At 39.3% G+C, this 23,770-nt stretch overlaps 1 protein-coding gene across 1 annotated transcript in view; it reads right to left on the bottom strand.

The window, feature by feature from the left end:
* The window catches only part of CACNA2D3 (calcium voltage-gated channel auxiliary subunit alpha2delta 3), a 784,136-nt gene that overhangs the window by 535,397 nt on the left and 224,969 nt on the right, over nucleotides 1–23,770 (bottom strand). The window lies entirely within an intron of this gene.

Below are 23,770 nucleotides of genomic sequence, written 5' to 3'. Positions count from 1 at the left end.
GGAGAGGGAGGGATGGAGGGAGGGAGAAAAGGAAAAAGGGAGTTAGAGAGGGGAGGGGGGAGGCAGGGAAAGATAAAGCCTTGGTGGGGAGAGAGAGAGAAGAAAAGGAAAAAAATCAAGAGTAAAGAAAGACACAAAAGTAGAGACAGTACAACCAGACATTAATACGGAGCTACACAGCATAATATCTTTGAATCAAAAAAAGGATTTTCTGACTTAACGGAATGCAACAAACCAAAGGATAAGATTTTGCAAACAGACATCACCACCAACTGTGGTTACAAATTATTCTGTAAAATGGGGGAAAAATCAAAGAATGAATTTTCACACAAAATGAACTATTAAGAATTCAGATTTGACAGTTGAAAAAATTCAGTTGTTCCTCGGAGAAAGACAGCATCGACTCTTTATTTCCTGCACATACATTCCACTCCTCAACTGATGCCATTTCTGTACACTAATTGGGGCTGGTATTTATGATGGGTTAATAACAGAGACAGTCAGGAAAGCTGAAACACTATCATTAATATCACTAGGGAAGAATAGCTCAGCAGAGATGTGCATCATAATTAATGTCACCTAAGAAATTATTTTCAATATTCAAAATATTTAAGAAAAGAATTGATGGTACATTTAATGTGAGAAACAAAAGGATTGCATAATTGATTCCAAAATATCCTGACCCATTAAAAAGGAATGGAAAGACAAATATTATGACAGACATGTAAAGTACAGTTGATAACAAAGATGGAAAGCTGGAAAAGATCAAAATAATCTGAGGCTATAAAAATTATTGCTCTTTTATGGCATTCTTGAAACATAAATATATTTTATATGAGTTTGGTGCCCGAACTAAACTTTGCACACATCCTGTATCTTTAGAATACAAATAAAAAATGTGTCTACCAGCTCTCTCCAACTATCAAATCTATGATACAGACATGTTTCTGGTCTCTTCTCTTGCCCACTATAAGCCAGAAGTCAACATCTGTCTGAAAAGTTATCCAGGATACTCACCTAATAATCATTAAATTGAAATCATTAAATTTAATAATCATTAAATTGAATTGTCTGAGTAGGAGAAGAAAGTCAACTTTCATTCAAGCCAACCAACTTCCACTGTGCTCTAAGGTGGCTGAAGTCTCCAAGGCTAGGAATGTGCTGGTTTGAACTGCTTGGATGAAAGCTGGGCTCCCAAAGACCCCATGTGTCCATCTCCAATGTACATCCATGGAAGGACATCAAGATCACTCAGTAAACCAGGTCTCCCAAAGGCTTTACTCTCTGCTAGTCAATAAGGCAGAGCTGTGAGATGCTCAGCAACTGGTAACTGGCCCTTCCCTGCATCCTCAGTGCCTGACACTGGCCTGGTACCTCAGAGGTGCTTGCAGCTCAGTGCTCACTCACTGAAACCACAGGGAATACTGAGGCTGCCCGTGAGTGATAACGGAAGATGTGTAAGTGCATCAACTTATCTGCACTTCAGAGGAAAATCCAAGCCCACTCTTCTTTGGCCATTTCTGGTATCCCCAGAGATGTTCAGATGGGGTAGAGCTGACGGTGGGAGAGGGGACAACAGGGATACTAGTAGAAAATTCCAGAAAAGGAGATGAGCTGCCAAGTGTGAAGGTGCTTAAACAGCCCTGAGTCTAGTGCCTTAGATCTGTTTCTCATATAATCCTCAAATTGTGCCTCAAAAGAGCTAAGTAACTTGCCTAAGAACTTACCCAGCAATTAAATGGCCACACCGGGCTTTGAAATTAGATCTTACTCCTAAATCCATATTCCTTTATTAGCTAAACTGCTTTAAGGAGGAGAAGAAACAGCTGTGGGTACTTCTCATCTTCTCCTGTATCCCCAGGACCAGCTCTGTGAACAGGACAAATGGGATGCAGAAGTGCAGGGGTGTGGGGCATGCAGAGATGCAGGCATGAAGAAATGCAGAGATACAGAGATGTGGAGATTCAAGTTATTTGTGAGGTATGGAGGACACAGAGATGTGGGTGATGTAGGAAAGTGGGGATGCAGAGATGCAGGGATGGGAGGGATGAAGGGATGTAGGGATACACAGATGCAGAGATGCAGGGATGTGTAACATATGGAGGATGGGGGTATGTGGGGAGAGGATGGAAATGATGAGGAGAGCAGTGTAGACAAATCCAACTGCTATGAACCACAGCACACAAGAAGCTGCTGGAGATGTGATTAAGGCTGCCTCCCGGCTACTTGCTCCATCACTGAGAAAGCAGAGCCCACCAGAGGTCCTGGCTCCATCTGCGCTCAGGAGCTGATTGACTGAAATGCAAAACAGTCATCTACAGGTAGGATGAATGCCTCATCATTTTCAGCAGTCAGTGGTAATGCTTCCTTCACAGACTGCGGCCCATCAGGAACTCTGGTCTAATGTGCATTCAGACACAAAAGGAGGAAGTAGTTGCTGCCTTCACGGCAAAAACAAACAGATTCCATGGCCTCCTTTGAGGAACTTGAAAGTCCATACTGTTATAAAGAGCTGCTTTTGTAGCTTCAATGTCAGAACCATCTGCTTTTCATGGAGCCACAAGCCAGGATCTTCTCCTCCAACCAGGCTCCAGGGTCCTCACCAGCTCTCCTCACAGCCTGGTCCAGGGCAGGCCTCAAAAATCATTCTAACCATGGCTGGCTACATAACTTACAGGGCCCAGTGCAAAGGAAGATGCAGGGTCCCTTTTTCAAAAATCATTAAGAATATCAAGAAGGGGGAGAGATTGGTTCAAGATGGCGGAGTAGAAGGACATGCTCTCACTCCCTCTTCCAAGAGCACCAGAATCACAACTAACTGCTGAACAATCATCAACAGAAAGACACTGGAACTCACCAAAAAAGATACCCCATATCGAAAGACAAAGGAGAATCCACAATGAGACGGTAGGAGGGGAGCAATCACAATAAAATCAAATCCCATAACTGCTGGGTGGGTGACTCACAAACTGGAGAACACTTACACCACAGAAGTCCACCCACTGGAGTGAAGGTTCAGAGCCCCACGTCAGGTTTCCCAACCTGTGGGCCTGGCAACGGGAGGAGGACTTCCTACAGAATCAGACTTTGAAGGCTAGCGGGATTTGATTGCAGGACTTCGACAGGACTGGGGGAAACAGAGACTCCACTCTTGAAGGGCAAATACAAAGTAGTGTGCGCATCGGGACCCAGGGGAAGGAGCAGTGACCCCATAGGAGACTGAACCAGACCTACCTGCTAGTGTTGGAGGGTCTCCTGCAGTGGCAGGGGGTGGCTGTGTCTCACCATGAGGACAAGGACACTGGCAGCAGAAGTTCTAGAAAGTACTCCTTTGTGTGAGCCCTCCCAGAGTCCGCCATTACCCCGGGTAGGCTCCAGTGTTGGGTCACCTCAGGACAAACAACCAACAGGGAGGGAACCCAGCCCCACCCATCAGCAAACAAGCTGATTAAAGTTTTACTGAGCTCTGCCCACCAGAGCAGCACCAGCTCTACCCACCACGAGTCTCTCCCATCAGGAAACTTGCACAAGCCTCTTAGATAGCCTCATCCACCAGAGGGCAGACAGCAGAAGCAAGAAGAACTACATTCCTGCAGCCTGTGGAACAAAAATTACATTCACAGAAAGATAGACAATGTGAAAAGGCAGAGGGCTGTGTACCACATGAAGGAACAAGATAAAACCCCAGAAAAACACCTAAATGAAGTGGAGATGGGAAACCTTCCAGAAAAAGAATTCAGAATAATGATAGTGAAGATGATCCAGGACATCACAAAAAGAATGGAGGCAAAGATCAAGAAGATGCAAGAAATGCTTTAAAAAGACCTAAAAGAATTAAAGAACAAACACCTAGAAGAATTAAAGAACAAACAAACAGAGATGAACAATACAATAACTGAAACGAAAAATACACTAGAAGGAATCAATAGCAGAATAACTGAGGCAGAAGAACAGATAAGTGATCTGGAAGACAGAATGGTGGAATTCACTGCTGTGGAACAGAATAAAGAAAAAAGAATGAAAAGAAATGAAGACAGCCTAGGAGACCTCTGGGACAACATTAAATGCAACAACATGCGCATTTTAGGGGTCCCAGAAGGAGAAGACAGAGAGAAAGGACCCGAGAAAATATTTGAAGAGATTATAGTCGAAAACTTCCCTAACGTGGGAAAGGAAAGAGCCACCCAAGTCCAGGAAGTGCAGAGAGTCCCAGGTAGGATAAACCCAAGGAGAAACAAGTCAAGACACATAGTAATCACACTGGTAAAAGTTAAAGACAAAGAAAACTTATTGAAAGCAACAAGGGAAAAACGACAAATAACATACAAGGGAACTCCCATAAGGTTAACAGCTGATTTCTCAGCAGAAACTCTACAAGCCAGAAGGGAGTGGCATGACACATTTAAAGTGATGAAAGGGAAGAACGTACAACCCAGCTTACTCCACCCAGCAAGGATCTCATTCAGATTCGAGGGAGAAATCCAAAGCTATACAGACAAGCAAGAACGAAGAGAATTCAGCACCCCCAAACCAGCTCTACAACAAATGCTAAAGGAACTTCTCTAAGTGGGAAACACAAGAGAAGAAAAGGACCTACAAAAACAAATCCATAACAATTAAGAAAATGGTAATAGGGCAATGTTCATTGCAGCTCTATTTACAATTGCCAGGACATGGAAGCAACCTAAGCGTCCATCGACAGATGAACGGATAAAGAAGATGTGGCACATATATATAATGGAATATTACTCAGCCATAAAAGGAAACGAAATTGAGTTATTTGTAGTGAGGTGGATGGACCTAAAGTCTGACATACGGAGTGAAGTAAGTCAGAAAGAAAAATACAAATACCATATGCTAACACATACATATGGAATCTAAAAAAAAATAAAAATGGTCATGAAGGACCTAAGGGCAAGATAGGAATAAAGACGCAGACCTACTAGAGAATGGACTTGAGGACACGGGGAGGGGTAAGGGTAAGCTGGGACAAAGTGAGAGGGTGGTAGTGTATATATGGACATATACACACTACTAAATGTAAAATAGATAGCTAGTGGGAAGCAGTTGCATACCACAGGGAGATCAGCTCGGTGCTTTGTGACCAGCTAGAAGGGTGGGATAGGGAGGGTGGGAGGCAGGGAGATGCAAGAGGGAAGAGATATGGGGATATATGTATATATATAACTGATTTACTTTGTTATAAAGCAGAAACTAACACACCATTGTAAAGCAATTATACTCTAATAAAAATGTTAAAAAGAAATAAAAAGAAAAGAAAATGGTAACAGGAACATACATATTGATAATTACCTTAAACATAAATGGATTAAATGCTCCAACCAAAAGACACAGGCTTCCTGAATGGATACAAAAACAAGACCCATATATACGCTGTCTACAAGAGACCCACTTCAGAACTAGGGACACATACAGACTGAAAGTGAGGGGATGGAAAAAGATATTCCATGCAAATGGAAATCAAAAGAAAGCTGGAGTAGCAATACTCATATCAGATAAAATAGACTTTAAAATAAAAAATGTTACAAGAGACAAGGAAGGACACTACATAATGATTAAGGGATCAATCCAAGAAGAAGATGTAACAATTATAAATATATATGCACCCAACATAGGAGCACCTCAATACATAAGGCAACTGCTAACAGCTCTAAAAGAGGAAATCGACAGTAACACAATAGTGGGGGACTTTAACACCTCACTTACACCAATGGACAGACCATCGAAAATGAAAATTAATAAGGAAACACAAGCTTTAAATGACACAATAGACCAGATAGATTTAATTGATATTTATAGGACATTCCATCCAAAAACAGTAGATTACACTTTCTTCTCAAGTGCACACAGAATGTTCTCCAGGATAGATCACCTCTTGGGTCACAAATCAAGCCTCAGTAAATTTAAGAAAACTGAAATTATATCAAGCATCCTTTCAGACCACAACGCTATGAGATTAGAAATCAATTACAGGGAAAAAAACGTAAAAAACACAAACACATGGAGGCTAAACAATACATTACTAAATAACCAATCACTGAAGAAACCAAAGAGGAAACCAAAAACTACGTAGACACAAATGACAACAAAAACACGATGATCCAAAACCTATGGGATGCAGCAAAAGCAGTTCTAAGAGGGAAGTTTATAGCAACACAAGCCTACCTCAAGAAACAAGAAAAATCTCAAATAAACAATCTAACCTTACACCTAAAGGAATTAGAGAAAGAAGAACAAACAAAACCCAAAGTTAGCAGAAGGAAAGAAATCCTAAAGATCAGAGCAGAAATAAATGAAATAAAAACAAAGAAAACAATAGCACAGATCAATAAAACTAAAATCTGGTTCTTTGAAAAGATAAACAAAATTGAAAAACCGTTAGTCAGACTCATCAAGAAAAAGAGGGAGAGGACTCAAATCAATAAAATTAGAAATGAAAAAGGAGAAGTTACAACAGACACCGCAGAAATACAAAGCATCCTAAGAGACTACTACAAGTAACTCTATGCCAATAAAATGGACAACCTGGAAGAAATGCACAAATTCTTAGAAAGGTATAACCTTCCAAGATTGAACCAGGAAGAAAGAGAAAATATGAACAGACCAATCACAAGTAATGAATTTGAAACTGTGATTTAAAATCTTCCAACAAACAGAAGTCCAGGACCAGACGGCTTCACAGGTGAATTCTATCAAAACATTTAGAGAAGAGCTAACACCCATCCTTCTCAAACTCTTCCAAAACATTGCAGAGGAAGGAACACTCCCAAATTCATTCTATGAGGCCACCATCACTCTGATACCAAAACCAGACAAAGATACTACAAAAAAGAAAATTACAGACCAATATCACTGATGAATATAGATGCAAAAATCCTCAACAAAATACTAGCAAAAAGGGGCTTCCCTGGTGGCGCAATGGTTGAGAGTCCGCCTGCCGATGCAGGGGACACGGCTTCGTGTCCCAGTCTGGGAGGATCCCACATGCCATGGAGCGGCTGGGCCCGTGAGTTATGGCCGCTGAGCCCGCGTGTCCGGAGCCTGTGCTCTGCAACGGGAGAGGCCACAACAGTGAGAGGCCCACGTACCGCAAAAAAATAAAAATAAAAAACAAACAAACAAAAATACTAGCAAACAGAATCCAACAACATATTAATAGGATCATACACCATGATCAAGTGGGATTTACTCCAGGGATGCAAGGATTCTTCATTGTATGCAAATCAACCAATGTGATACACCATATTAACAAATTGAAGAAGAAAAACCATATGATCATCTCAATAGATGCAGAAAAAGCTTTTGACAAAATTCAACACCCATTTATGCTTAAAAACTCCCCAGAAAGTGGGCATAGAGGGAACCTACCTCAACATAATAAAGGCCATATACAACAAACCCACAGCAAACATCATTCTCAATGGTGAAAAACTGAAAGCATTTGCTCTAAGATCAGGAACAACACAAGGATGTCCACTCTCACCGCTATTATTCAACATAGTTTGGAAGTCCTAGCCACGGCAATCAAAGAAGAAAAAGAAATAAAAGGAATACAAATTGGAAAAGAAGAAGTAAAACTGTCACTGTTTGCAGATGACATGATACTACACATAGAGAATTCTAAAGATGCCACCAGAAAACTACTAGAGCTAATCAATGAATTTGGTAAAGTTGCAGGATACAAAATTAATGCACAGAAATCTCTTGCATTCCTATACACTAATGATGAAAAATCTGAAAGAGAAATTACGGAAACACTCCCATTTACCATTGCCACAAAAATAATTCAATACCTAGGTATAAACCTACCTAGGGAGACAAAAGACCTGTATGCAGAAAACTATAAGACACTGATGAAAGAAATTAACGATGATGCAAACAGATGGAGAGATATAACATGTTCTTGGATTGGAAGAATCAATATTGTGAAAATGACTATACTACCCAAAGCAATCTACAGATTCAATGAAATCCCTATCAAATTACCAATGGTATTTTTTACAAAACTAGAACAAAAAGTCTTAAAATTTGTATGGAGACACAAAAGACCCCGAATAGCCAAAGCAGTCTTGAGGGTAAAAAACAGAGCTGGAGGAATCAGACTCCCTGACTTCAGACTATACTACAAAGCTACAGTCATCAAGACAGTATGGTACTGGCACAAAAAGAGAAATATAGATCAGTGGAACAGGATAGAAGGCACAGAGCTAAACCCACGCACGTATAGTCAATGCCGTATTCTGGTGCACAGGTGCCAGTGTTTCTGTAAGCAGATGCAAGATATGGAGTTGATGGTTCCCAGGGTCTGTGCATTTTCAGTTTTACAAACTTCTGCAAAGCTGACCTGAAGTGTGGCTGGACCAGCGGAGTCCCATCTCCCCAGGCCTTACCAACATTTGATATCATCATCATTATTATTTTGCCACCTGATCAGTAAAAATTGTATTTCACTGCTTTAATTTACTTTTCCTTGATGACTAGTGAAATTGAATATCTTTTCTTCATCCATATAATTAATTATACTCCTGTCAACTGACTGCTCATATCCGCTGCCCATTTTTCTACTGCTTCTTTGCAGTAGATTGATATGGAGGAGTTTTTATTGTGCTATTTTGGTGACTGCTATGGATGAGATCTGTCTCTAGCCTAGATACTAGTCCTTTGTCTGTTGCCTGTATTGCAAATATTTTCTTAAACACCTCAAAATTGAAAACATTCTCTTCAGAAGTCCCTAGCACCAGAAAGCAGTACACACTCAGAAAAGGTCACCAACAAGACTGCAATTTGGGTCTGCAGTACAAGAACTCCAATCTGCTGTTTCCTTCTGGAAAATCCTCAGTGTCCCAGCACGCTAGATGCTGGAAATCGCCATGAAGGACGATGCCCTGGGACAAGCACCACCCCCAGGGATTACTGACAATAATCGTTACCAGGTTCAATTAACTGCTTTACAAAAGCAGGCGCGTTCTCTCTCTAACCAGTGAACCCTGACATGCCGACACTACAATTAGAAGCAAAGAATAAATTAAAAACACGTCCTTTCTGCCATGTGGGATAATGAACACAATGGCAGGCCTAATTGTATTTTTTAAAGCTATATGTGAATTATAAAGACAATGGACAAACCTGAGAGGTGATTATAAGGCCCCCAGCGAGGTGGACCACATCCCTGCTGTGGGAAACACCAGTTAGGACATATCTCATCCCAATGCCCCTCGAACATTTCTTCTTCCATGATCACCTGAAATTTACTCCCCTAAATATCTCACCATCCTGAAATGGGAAGTGGCCTAGGGCAATATGCTGCTCAGTGGCTTGAATCTCCTCTTCTCATATGTATTCATTAAATCCTTATCGCCAACATGCCCTGGTTCCCAACCCTTGACATGATAACCATGCAGCAGGAAATGGCTGCCTCTCTCAGAAAAGCAAATCTGCCAAAAACAGCTCTCCCCCTGTGCAGTCCAAGGTCAACTTTTCAAACCCAGAGTTGGTTTCTGCCACATTGGAAGAATATACATCAATAACTTAAATCCCATCTGCAGACACTCCCAAGGGGCCGACCCCTAAGGCCCTCCTTGCTCAACAGTGGGTGTCACCTGCTCTGCCTTTTCCCCATCTTTTGTCTATTAAACTTAAAGAGAATAGAAAAAAGGCAGAGGAAGCAAATAAAGAGAGCACATTATGTCTGACTCACTGTATCAGGCACCTCCAATTGTTGCTGGCACCCTGGCTACTGTCCCAAGTCCCAGGGAAAATATTCTAGAATCTTTTCCTTTGCAGGTAGATCCAAGAAAGTAATGAACAAATGAACGAATGAATGAATGAATACTCAGGGCCTTTGGTATAGAAATACTGCAGATGACAGATGTTCCCACACTACCACCAAGCTCACTGCAGAATCATCTTGCCAGAGGTGCTTCTTTCTTCATCTGGGAGCAGAGCCCCCACCCTGGAAAGAGTATCATATGGCTTATAAACAGTGACTTCAGAAAATATACAACAATAGCATCAAATACTGAAGGAAACAATTCTGTAGTCCAATGAGGCAAGAAAATAAAAACAACAGCTACTGACTCAACTGAATTCAACCTGTACTTTTGGTAGTCTGCTTTCCAAATTCCTTACAATTTCCAATCACCCATCCACACCAGATCAAAGAAAGACCTAGAAAATAAATATTCATAAACAAATGCTTTCTGAAAAGCGTAATATCTAAGCACTGTTCATGGAATCAAAACCAGTTAGTTTCTGATCCAAGGGTTCACCACGCTGTACCATGTGACTTTGGGTAACTTTTTAACTTCTCTGAATGCCAGTTTTATCATTCAGGAAGTGAGGTTATCATAGTACCTACTCTCACCAGATTGGTATGAAGATTAAATATGATAGTCATAGCCCCCCAAATGCTATTTCACATGACAGTCTAAAGTTTAAGGCGTACCTTGTGATTCTGAGTCAAGGTCTTGCAACTCCTCTCAAATAACCTGAGACTGGACGTGGACCCAGCTGAGATGTGACCGAGATTCAAGATCAGAACCCAGAGTTGGGGCATATGAGACCTAAAAAGTGGAATACAGCTGGCTCCAAAGCAAAGAGAATTTTGCTGATTTTTAATCTGATAGTTATGCTGTCTTTGAAAGTGAAATGAATAAAGGCCTAGACTCCAGACATCTGTCTCTGCTAAGACATTCTAAGAGCATGGTGGTGCTCCTGGAAATTTAAATGAGAGGGCATGCTCCCAGAACCATGTGCCCTACAGTTCAATCATTTTAAATTCAGAAGGTCCCAGAAAAAATGGCACACAGAGCCAAAAAGAAGTGTAGAACATAATAAATGGCTGGTATTTAATAATAAAGACAGAATGCTTAAGGCAATTACAAGAGAGATTTCCTTTAAAACCATTAATGCAATTGGAAGAGGAATATAAAATATGTCCTAACACCAGTCTCTTGTTTGTGTTTCTCTTCGGACAGATAAAGACCCTTTTTAAAACAACAATGAAAGCAAAAGTGAACAATTAGCTAACCCAGTGCTCCAAAATTGGCTGATGATTATGAAGGGAAATTGTTCCAGGTCTTTTGCTCTCTCTGTCTACTTAGGGGCCTCTCACCATCTGCCACACACACCCAGGAAGGCACAGGTGTGGCCAAAGAGAGTCTGAGTTCAACCCCTCCATGGACACATAACACCCAATCCTGTCTCCCACCAAAGTCCCAAAAAGGCTAGAAATGGCTCAGGCTCTGAGCATGCACAGCCCTCCTGCTGCTCCCAATTCTGCTAGCAGCATCGCATTTTTTTCTCTTGAGCAAATGATGCTTTTAACCTTCTTCCTAGTGGGGATCTCACTCTTGAGATGATCCTCCATTTTTTCCCATCAGTCATTCACCCCTTCTTCAGATATTTATTGAGTGCCAGCTGTGCGCCTAAGCTCTGATCACAAACTGAGAAACAGATGTGGTCCCTGCCCCACAGAACTCAAAGCCCTCAAAGGAGGCAGAGACTAAATAAGCAATTATGAATGTAATCAACTTCTTTGTATTTCAAGAGTATTGGTCAAAATAATGATCACAGTAATGATAATGGTTACCCTGAACTGGGATCATGTTCTGTACCAGACAGTGTGCTCAATACTTCATGTAAATCAATAAGCCCGTGGAAACCTGACAGCATTACAGGGAGAGTATCACCATCCTAAATATACAGAAGAAACTGAGACTCCAACAGGCTAGGAAATTTGCCGTGGGTCTCACCACCAGCAAGAATAAACAAGCCAGGATTCAAATCTGTGTCTTTCTCTCTTCAGAAGATAGCTAACATCTACCTCACCCAGAATATTAATCAGCAAATATAAGCAGACATAATGAATCCTTTTGTATCTCCTTGTAATCAAAAAGGCTTTTTGACCAGACAAAAGCTGTTTGTGGCCCACTGTTCTTCTGACCTGGGTTTCAGAAAATATTACTAATAAGCTGTAATTCCTCCTCCAGCTCTCCAATCTTGCTCCTTTTAATCAGAACAACTTCTACATTTCAGTCAATATCATGTAGAATGAGAGGACAAAAGTCTTTAAAACCTAGAAAAAAAATTTTTTCATGGTGTTTACATGGTCTCAGCCACCTGAAAACTTTTAGGAAGAAGGATCAATTATGAATACATGCACGACATAATCACTGCTAAATAAGGCAAAAGCAAAGGTTTAATTTGGTTCTGAATTTCTTTAACCATACAGAAACTACGGTTTGGCGTCAAGGCATTTACATTCCAGAGTTAAGTTCTTAAAATCACACACCAAAAAAAAAAAAAAAAAAAGTGTCCTTTATATTACTCAAAAGAACCCCCTTAAATCTAAAATGATAAAATAATTTACGGAGGCGGGGGCGGTCTGTGAATGATCCAATCAAGCAATCTTTCCTTGAAATTTCTCTGTTCCAGCTTTAAAGTAGGAAGTTTATATCTATTTGTGGGGAGGAAAGAATAGAGAGATTTTCTTCTCAGAGATGTTTCCCTTAGGACAATGCTATGTCTGTAGATGTTGCTGGATTTCCTCAAAGAATACCCTCACTCTATGGAAAAATAATTGCTATCCTTTCCCTGTAAAAAAATCACAACCTCACAGACTTAGGCAGTTCTAGACCAGGCAGGAAAATCAAACCAGTCTCATGCCCTCATTTACCAGAGGTAACATGAAGTCTGAAAGGAAATGTGATCTAACCAAGGTCACATAGCTGATTAGCAAAACTTCAAGGCCCCTAGCTACTAATGCAATACTCCAAGAGAAAAAAATTACTTTTTCCCCCCTCTATTAATGACTACCAGCATGAGAAAAGCTGCTTTGTTTTGAAGCCTGTTTATTTATTTTGTTGTTGTTGTATTTTGCTATGGACAAGTGAAATGTCAGATCAAGGATTTTCTATAAGGGGCTGACTTTTATGGCTTTTAAAGGTATTCTAAGGAGATTATAATGTTAGATGACAAAGATTTCACATATAACCTCAAGTCACGCCTGTTATTGCTGTCAAATACTCATTCTTAAAGGCTGATTATGTCTCTTCTGAATTCCTACTTGTGATGTAAGAGGCTACTCCTGCCACAGACATATGGTGTCTGTAGCGCTGATTATGGGAGCTAGGAAGGTGGGTGGGGACCTGCTCAAGAGAGGAAACCTGAGTTGTAAGAGCATGTTTCCCTTCTAATTTTTCTCCTTTCCAATTTTAAAGATGTTTTCTCTATAAGAACATAACTGTTTAATAAAATAACTTGATACTCATTTCACATAATATTCATTAAATATAATTAGTTATCTTCATAATTAGTATACTCATATATTTGTAACATATTAAATGGCAGAAAAATCTCATTTAGATTAAGAAAATTAGCCATTTCATGAATTTATTATAAGTAACAACAAAAGCCAACTGCTTCAATAAAAGCTGCCATTAATATATGAAAATGCCTTTGAATGTTACAGCAATAATTGAATCACTTCTGGTCACGCCATAAGTATTTATTTTAAGAAAGAATTAGCTTTTTCTAGCTGAAATAAACAGATGACAACTTCATGAATTACCAACGATGCTGGTGATTACCAGTCAGCTGCGGATTTTAGTGACTGTATCACCATTATGAATTTCAATTAATTCTAACAAATATTTGTGGACATATGACTAGATGTCAGGTGCCTGCTCTCATGGAGCTCATGTTTTGCTGGAGGAGACAGAAAATAAACAAACAAATCGTATAGGGGAGCTCAAAGAACAGAAGGAGTAAGGCAGGAACATAGCAGACACGAAGGAAAGGGAAGTAGCTGCTAATCCACCTGCAATCTTGAGAAAGTTGTGTGGCGCTCTGTAAGGTATGTGGGACATCCAGACTTTGTTCTTAGTATAAGCAAATAGTATAAGTAATAAGTAACTTGTATTTTTAAAAAGTCACAGTGGTTACTATGTAGATAATAGATCCAATTACCAAATTAGAGATGTCTCCCTTCTGTCCGTTACTAATAATACCAGTAAAGTGATGCTTAATCATTTTTACTAAATCATTATATCTTATTAAGAGATTTTTTTATTACACAGGTTCATGGGTCAGGATTTACCATTCTAGAAAACTTTTTAATGTATTTGATAGACCTTTTTCTTTTTGATAGACCTATTAAATAACCCACTATAACTTTCGTCTTAAACTTATTTCTTTATAAGATTTTGTCCAGTGCAATTTAAGGTCAGTGTTAAAATTTGTGATTCCATGAGGCAACATAACTGATTGGTCTTTGGAGCCAGACAGTCTCAGGTGTGAGTTTTGGCTGGTCCATCCACTGTGGTATAACCTTGGGCCCAACATGTGGCCTCTCAATCTTAGTTTCTCCTTATGTAAAATGGAGATAATAACAGTATCTCTCTCACATGACCGTGGGGAGAAGAATTAAATGAGATAATGCCTGGGAAGGATTTAAGCCACTGCCTATACCTAATACATTTTAAATAATGGCACCTATTACTCTTATCATTGTTCCTATATTCTATTAGTATTAATTAACCAGCAAAGAGAGCTATCCTAAAAATGTCAGTCATGAAATTTTTTTAATTTGAAGAATTAGGATTACTATACCAAATGCACATACTTGGAGTTATTTATATTATAAAGACCTACCCCACAAACTAAACTGAAAGTAGAAAACATGAGAATTAATTCATCTGTGTACATATCAGGTGCTTTATTAACAAACAGGCTTAAATGAGATTACAAAATTCCTGTTGAGGTGTCTACTTTCTACATTGCCACCAGATTCAAGCTTTACTTTAAAAATTCAATAGCAGTTGGCAAATTCCTAGACCACAAGACCCTTGATGAAATCAGCAACCTAGGGGCATTCCAGCATTCCTAAGGGCTGCCAAAGAATTTGCTGGAGAAAGACCCCAAGGTAATTTCTGGGATCTGCCAATGACCTCTGCAGTCAGCCATCTTAATGAAAGACACTAAGGTTTCTGGCAATGTACTATGGGACTCTGATATTATGGTTAACAGCACCACTAAGTGTTTATCTAATTATAACTATAGATATGCCCAGAGGGCCTCAATATCCCAAAATGTCCCCTTTCCAAACTGGCTGATATCTGAAACATCACAATCACACTGTGTATGAGGAAACAATAAAACCGTGCTTTAAAAGTATTTATTTAATTGAAATGTTTAATAAAGTCTGAATTGGTGGTGTTTTACTATGTTTAACATATATTTAAAACAAATATGTTTTAAACAAATATTTATTTTAAATAAACATTCCCAGTTTTCAGAAAGCCCAATTGAGAAAACCCAAGATAAAAAGGAATCACAAAAGAACCAATGACTTGATAGGAAAAGAAAGGGCCTTCTAAAGCAACATTTCAGACTTCTCTAAACACTGTTACCTACAAATTAAGGTATACATGGTCATGATAGAAAAAAGAATGTTATAACAAGAAAGACTAAGACAAAGGGGAAACACATAGGGGTTTTATTAGATTATTCATTATTGATAAAATTAAAGATAAAAGACCTAGGTTTCTAAACACATAAGTAGCAAAGAAAAAAGAGAGTCACTAATGTGAAAACGTTCCACAGACAAATAAATGATAACTTTGGGAGGAGCAAATAATGTCATTTTTCCCCTCTGAACTATTAAGTAAGGTGACTGTTCAAACAAAACCAAATCAATTACCATTGCTATAAAGTTGCACTTTCTGTCTTTAAATTTGTTAATATTAATATTTTTATCTGGATTTAGAACAGGGGATGGTAGCAATATAATTAAGCTATAGAAATTATAAACTTTTGAGAAACAAAGTTTGCGGTCCAAGATTCTATAACAGAAATGCATTTTTCTCTTTCTTTCAACTAGAAGATGGCCTTGTGGTATTTTTGGAACAAAGAAGTCTATGTTGTACTCACTACTTACATTGTTAGAGTGCAGAAGATTAAACCACTGGAGTCTTCCCTATTATGTATAGTTGATCACTCTCTTCATCTCTTTAATAACTGTTTCCTAAATCCAACTTAATTGGATTCAATAAATTTGGTATTTTTAGGACATCTGCTACATGAATGGAACTATACTAAGTTACAATGAGGAAATTTATAAAAATAATTTGAAGACATAACACAATGCCTAACCTACAACAAAAATTACTAGACATGTGAAGAAGCAAAAAAAAATGTGGCTTCAAAAGAAAACAGCACTCAATAGAAACAGAAATGACCTAGATGCTGGAATTAGCAGAGAAGGAATTTAAAACATCTATTGTAGATATGTCTGAGGACTTAAAAGAAATCATGAACATAATTGGTGCATAGATGGGAAATTTCAGCAGGAAATAAAATCAATTTTAAAAGATTTGATAAACAACAACGTCCTACTGTATAGCACCGGGAACTATATTCATTGTCTTGTAATAACCTATAATGGAAAAGAATATGAAAAAGAATATATATATATATCTGAATTACTTCGCTGTACACTAGAAACTAATACAACATTGTAAATCAACTACACTTCAACTAAAAATAAGATTTATTGAAAATTCTAGAACTAAGAGTACAATACATGAAATAAAATATTCCCTGGATGAGTTTAACAGTAGATTGGAGACCACAGAAAAAAAAGGGCTAGTAAACTTGGAGACCAATTAATAGAAAATAGACTGGAAACAAACTAAACAAAGAACCACACTGATCTGTGGGATGATATTAAGCAATCAAACACATACGTGACTTAAGTTCCAGAAGAAAATGTAACAAGAATGGGGCAGGTAAAATTTTGAAGAAATAATTGTTAAAATTTTTCCAAATATGGTGAGAATATACAAGAATCTCAGCAAGCTCCAAGGAGAATTAATATAAAGAAAATCACATCTAGTAACACCCTTAACCTATCACACTGTATAGTATACTGAAAATCAAAGATAAGGAGAAACATATCTTGAAAGTACGAGAGAAAAATGACTCAGTGTATCCAGAGGAACAAAGATAAAAATGATGGAGGACATTTCATCAGAAACATTAAAGATCAGAAGAGAATGGGATGATATCTTCAAAGTGGTAAAAGAGAAATATAAACTTTCAAGTAAAAATTCTGTATCCAGCAAAATTATCCTTCAAAAATGAGGGCAAAATACAGATATTTTTAGCTAACCAAAAGCTGAGGGAAGTTGTTGCTACCAGACCTTCAATGCAAAAAGGAAAAAAAAAAGCTAAAAGACGTTCTTCAGGCTGAAGAGATATGATAACAGAAGGAAACTCAATGAAATGAAGAGTGCCAGAAACAGTAAATGTGTAGGTAAATATCAATACATACTACCTTATTTCTTATTTAATTTTTTAGAAGACAGCTGTTTAAAGCAAAACTAAAACAAAATAACATCTTACAGTGTTTATAACACATATAATAGTAAAATATATGACTACACGAAGGAAAGTGGTAGGTAGAATACACTATTCTTGTTTCAGATGGAGTGGTACTTCGCACAGTAAATTAACTCAAGATACACTGTGCACTTAAGTTAAAGATGCCTATTGTAATCCTTAAAGTAACAACTAACGAAACATATCTTAAAAAGGGAGATTAGAACTTTCCTGGAGGATGAGGGTCACATCTCAGTTTATGGAAGTCCCACAACCTAGAACAGGGCCTATCAGGTGCTGAGTTCTGAATAAATTTAAATTAAGCCACAAATGAACACACATGAATAAAACTAAAAGGATACGAAATGATAAGTATCATTAAAGAGGCAACAATAAAGTATCACTAGGTGAGAAAGACTATTATATGGAAAGTAGACAAAATAATTTTAATTTTGCATTTATGGAAAATACAGGTATTATGGGTTCTCTGTTGTTACACACACACACAGATGCACCGGAAATGCACACACTATTGTTTTTGTTCCCCTGGCTAGAACTTATAACTTTGCGGGGAGATTTCTTCTAGCCCTGGAGGAGGTAAATCTACTCACCACTCAGTCAAGACTCATTCTTCAGGGATTTGCACCAAGGTCCCTTGAACTCCCAGACCAGGCAAGGTCTCCTGTCCTGCGCTGTAATTATGCCCTGTGCTTATGTTTCTTTTCTTCCTTCCTCCCTCCCTCCCTCTCTCCCTTCCTTTTTATGGCTGCATTGGGTCTTAGTTGCGGCGTGTGGAATTCTCTCTAGTTGTGGCACGTGGGCTTTCTCTTCTTTAGTTGTGGTGCGCAGGCTCCAGAGCACGTGAGCTCTGTAGTTTGCAGCACGCAGGCTCTCTAGTTGAGGTGCACTAGCTTAATAGTTGTGGCGTACGGGCTTAGTTGCCCCACAGCATGTCGGATCTTAGTTCCCCAATCAGGGATCGAACCTGTGTCCCCTGCATTGGAAGGCAGATCCTTTAACACTGGACCACAAGGGAAGTCCCTGCTTATGTTTCATGTCACTCATCATGATCAAAATTTTAAAATTATTTCTGTCATCATGTCTTTAAAATCTGTCACTTGCATTACAGCGTGAGCTCCATGAGAACAAAGACAGCATCTGTCTAGCTCTTGGCCATATCCAAAACCCAGTGCCTGACCCACAGGACATCACTGATAACTATTTGTTGAATGAATCTTGGCACATGAGAGATGAATGAGATCTTAGAAATCATCTAGATATTACAATCTGTCTTTTTATGGATGAGCAATCAGTTCCTTGAGCAAGTAAATGGTCCAGTTGGGACCAGAACTACCAGAACCTCCATTTTCAGACCTCTAGACCAAAGCTCTCTCTGTAAAAGTTATAACGTTCTAGCCAAATGCACGAAAATGACAGTGTGTGTGCGTGTAACAACGAAGAAATTACTTTGACTTTTAAATGCTCACACTTAAAGATTCCTCAGAAACTATTTACATATCAGTCTTGTGAATAAATGACATATGGCAAGTCCTAACTAAGAAACATCTAATGTAAGATCTTAAAATGCAGAAGACTGTGAACCCTGGCCAAGCTGATAAAAAGAAAAAGGAGGAGAAAAGAAAAAAAAGCATCCCCTGATAAATTACATCAGAAAAGAGGGGCTTATTTTAATACAAAAAGTGTGAAAATTTCCTTCTCTTTTCATTTCTTTCTCCTATAGATGTGAACCCTACCTTTCTTGTTTAGTGCACAAAAGTCAATGAGCTATCTCTATAAAAAAATCTATTTCCAGTTCTGGGGTCTGGGTCTTCCGTGTTCCACCTCCTCCCTCAGCAAGGAGTTCAACACCTCACTCAGTCCAAGGGAGCAAGGATGGATTGGGGCTTAACAGAAATACATGAGAAACGCTGTGAGGGCAGTCATCTCCTCCACCCAGCAAGTACTTCTACTAAACCTGACCTTTGCTCTCCTTCACAACATACAGTTTTTCCCCAGGGCAAAGCCTCACTAGCCAGCAAGGAGACGCTGTCAGGAAAAGGACAGCTCTACTCCACTGTTTGCTAGATACCCTTCCTAAGCCTTCTGAGAAAGGCTTCCTTCTCCCAGTGGCTATCTCCTCCCTGGGTTCTCCTTCAACACAGCCTCCCAATGCAACAGGCTGTGGCAACGAGGTGGAGGAAGATGCTCTAGCAAGTATCACAAGCTGTCCCACCCCAAGATTTCCCATCAGTGGTCTCTACATCACTTCCAATCCAAACCCCTCACCCCAACTCTGAAATCAGGACACTGTGTGTGCAAGATAGGTGACAGCAGCTCGGCAGTGACCAGGAGGGGATGTTCAGGACACTGCATCCCCCCAGTTCCCTTCCACTCACACTTTGTTATCCCTCTGAATGTCATCAGGCCTTTTCCACCTACTACTTACAAAGCAACAAAGAAAAATTATTATAGAAAACTTTGTAATCAAAAAGGTTTCCGTAGGATACACAATGCAAAACCACAATTCTCGTTTTCTTCCCAGTGTGCACCAGCTCTGTGCAATTGGCACTTATTTAAGACAGCTTTCAAAGAAAATATGTTTGCAGTTCAAAGATAAGCAGGTCTTTAGTAAACTGTCAAAAGGACTTTTTTCTTCTTCACTGCCGGTAGAAAAACCCCAAAAGAAACAGTAAGTAAGAGGAGAAGGCTTCTCTCTGAATTATACTACATGCACAGACCTAGTTTTCTGGAAATTCATCAATAGCTAGGATAATCAGGGCTAGGGGCTGCCCCCACCACCCCACCCTTGCCCCATCAACATAACGAGAATGAAATGCTAAAATGATCATATGTGATAATTAAGACAGTTTTTAAACTCTTTTCTTATAATTATCAATCTCATATGTGCTCTACATTAAAAACCTATGTTAATTCAAAGCATGCAGTTAAAAAAAGGGAAGATGCCATTTTAACAAGGCCTGTGTTTGCATCAATTCTAACTGAAAAGTGCCCTAATGGAAATATCAGGGAACAAAGAACAAAACCAAGAGGCCAGTCTGGAACCCACAGGACACCATACAGGGGGACAAGCCCAAGGGCTAAACCAACACCAGTGTCCACAAGAAAGTTTTCCAGCCAATGAACCCACGCAGCTCTGGTTTGTGTGCAGGACACTGCACTGTGGGTTGTTCACATATGCTACCTACCCTTCAAAGGCTATATTTTGCCTCTTGCCCCAACATAGTTTTTGTTAAGAACTAACAACCTAGTGCCATATTTTAGGACCTACAGAAGGGACTACCAATGTCAAGGCTATAAGCTCATAAAGAAAAGGCTAAACCTCTGGAGAAACTGTAAGAGGAAATTTAAATGATAAATAAAATCCTGACAATAAGGAGGCATGACTTTCTTTTGGTAATTTTTGATGATTCTACCAATGAAAAACAAATTCTTCACTTTTAAAGCACATGATGATGCAAAGACACGAAGACTCCAATCTAAAGTGAAAGAAGAGGCAGATCCAGCATTTCCTGTTTATTTTGAAAATGGGATGGTGGAGTGGGGGCTAAGACTATGTAACTTGAAGCTGTACAGTTTAGGAAATGTCACAGAAACATTTTTTTTTTTCTGTAGGAAAACAGTCTCCTAGCTCCCTCTGCTCTTCCCAAGCTAATAGCACGGAAACCTCCTCAACATTACTTCATGGTAAGCAGATGGTACTCTGAAATTTTTTTGATAAAAACAATCCACTGGCAGGTGTTGTAGAGAGGTCAGTGGAACCCAGATTAACAATTGATCAGTTCTAATGGACCGTCATAGCAATAAACTCAGAGCCTGTACACAGACCTGCTACCCCAGGAAGAGCAACCGGGCTGACACCCAAGCTGTTGACAGACTTGCGCATAACAGCACCAATGTTTCACAGCTTCAAAACCTTCATCTAAGCAGACATACATTATTTGATGCATATCCATTTTCTCCAAATCATCTCTTTTCCAGGTTTCCACAAAAGTGCACATGGTTTACTCTGACCCAGAGAACATTCTGTCATGGTCCAGAGAGTGAATGACACTCTGTAATATTGACAGATTATTTCAACATCTACTCTGTGCTCAGACCACAGCTGTAGCCTCTGATATTCGTCTTGTACTTATATAGAACAGATGACAATGGGGGAGGAAAAACTGGGCCCATCTTCTTTGTTCCCAAGAAAACAAAAACTGTAAGACTCCAGAGACCCATTCTCTCAGTCTCTTTTTTGAGAGGGATACTCATGCTGCATTCGTGTTTCCACCACCACATTTGACAAGGGAATCAGTGTGCTGCACCAGAATTTTACTGTAAAGGATCAATCATAGGAAGGAAGTCAGAGCACTCTTAGAAAATAACAATTGATTCAGATGGACCCAAAAAAAAAAGCGATCTAAAGTTAGTTAAGCTAAACCACAGAACACTTTTTCTCTCTTGAAGGATAAATAATCCTGCAAGTCAATTAATCATTCCCTCCCTCACCCAGTTACTTTTTGTAGACAACTGATCTCAAAATAAAATTGACTATATGAGCCATAAACACCAGATTTTCCAAAAGAGTCCTTTGGAAATCTTTGGTGTATTTTTCCTGGTCATCACATCTGAAGGCACTTTGTGTCATTATTGATGATATTACCTTTGATTACCTGTTTAAGATGGTTTATCCATAATAAAGCTGCTATAATTCCCTTTGTAATTAATAAGCAATTTGTGGGCAGATACTTTGAGACTGTCAATGTCCTGTTCTTCATCAAACTTTCACCTGCTAGTTTTAGCATCTACTGAAGATTCTTGCCTGAATCAATTATTACCATAATTTTATAACTCCATCATTTCTTCTACATTTAGTAGTTGGCATTCTACTGTAAGAGTGTTTCCTTCTCTTTTATTTATCTATTTATCTATTTATTTATTATCAGATTGGACTCACAGATTCTTATCAAGTTTAAGTTGATTTGAGTTGAATTTCTGTCATTTACAACCAGAATATTCCTGAAAAGCCTTCTGGAACTCCCAAGGAGACATAGTTTCCCTTGGCAATGCATTCAAGAGATCCTTACAATCTTCAGACCTAAAAGGTGCTTCCTGGTGCTTTCATCAAATCCCTTCTGGCCCACTCTAAGAAGTCCAAACCCTCTGAAGGGGAGGTACACTTAAGACAAATGTGACCAACAAATGGACCCTGGTGTGGCTATAGGAAGGCAAGGTGCTTCTTGCTATTTTCAGCTGACTCCTCTGCTCTTTCTCTATAGCTCTGCTCTAAGAGTGGGGCTGGCTTCCCCACTCCTCTCCAGGTGTTACCAACAGTCCCCAGGGCTTCTCCGCCTACCCCTGGAGCCTCTCATGCTTGGCTACATTCTTGGTTCTATTTGCTTCACACGTTGGGTGTTATGACTGAAAATGACCCCCAATGGTGGGCTTGATATTTTCTGTTTCCCCTCCGGACCCATTTTTCACCCTTTTCCACCCAAAGCCTCAGAAAGTCTGAACCAAATCAACTACACCAACAGTTGGGTTCAGCCAATGGTGGGTACCAGCAAGAGATCAGAAGGCTAGACACAGTTATCAGTGTATCTTTTTCCCCAGATTCTACACTTATTAGCTCACCATCTCTCTATCAATTACCCTTTCCATATAGCTACTCTCCCTGGGTTCTAGAAACCACCCCCTCCCCTTGCTCCTTCAGGCCAGGAGTGTGGCTTGCCCGGGGGTACAACACCATTGCTTGTTGGTTTCTCTTACCATACATCTGTAAATATTTTCTTTATTAAACTTTCCTCCATTACCCCATTTGAGTGTTCATTCTTTTACAAGAGGTACAACCATGGGACAGAGACACAGCCAAAGGCTATCTTTGGTATCACCATCTTTTTCTGTGCTTGAAGATTTATCTTTTCCATACAAATGAAAACACAGCAAAATAAACACTACTTCCTAATTGTGACCACATGGCACTAAAAGAGATCTGTTCTAGCAAGGCACAGACTTAAGGAATTAAGATTCACCCGTTTTGCTAGCAGTGAGGAAAAGTCACAAACCCAAAATAACAATACAGATGAAATTTCCTTCTGGAGGGACCCAAAGGAACCTCCAAGTATTATTCAATTCACTTCTTGCCTCTAACTATGTTTTATATATACATGACAGCATCAAAGTCCTTCTCAACCAGACACAGGTGTGCCATGATTAGATATGAGATCCACAACAAAAGTTTATTAAGCAGATGTTCAAATCCCAGGTCTGTGAATGATTTAATTTTTAAATATAATTAACAGTCAATTCAAGGTTAGATCCATACATAACAACATTGCTTTCAGTCACTTAAAATGTAGCCATGGAA

This window comes from Delphinus delphis, chromosome 10, assembly GCF_949987515.2.
Source record: "Delphinus delphis chromosome 10, mDelDel1.2, whole genome shotgun sequence".
Lineage (NCBI taxonomy): Eukaryota > Metazoa > Chordata > Mammalia > Artiodactyla > Delphinidae > Delphinus > Delphinus delphis.
This window is presented reverse-complemented; position numbering and strand designations above follow the sequence as displayed.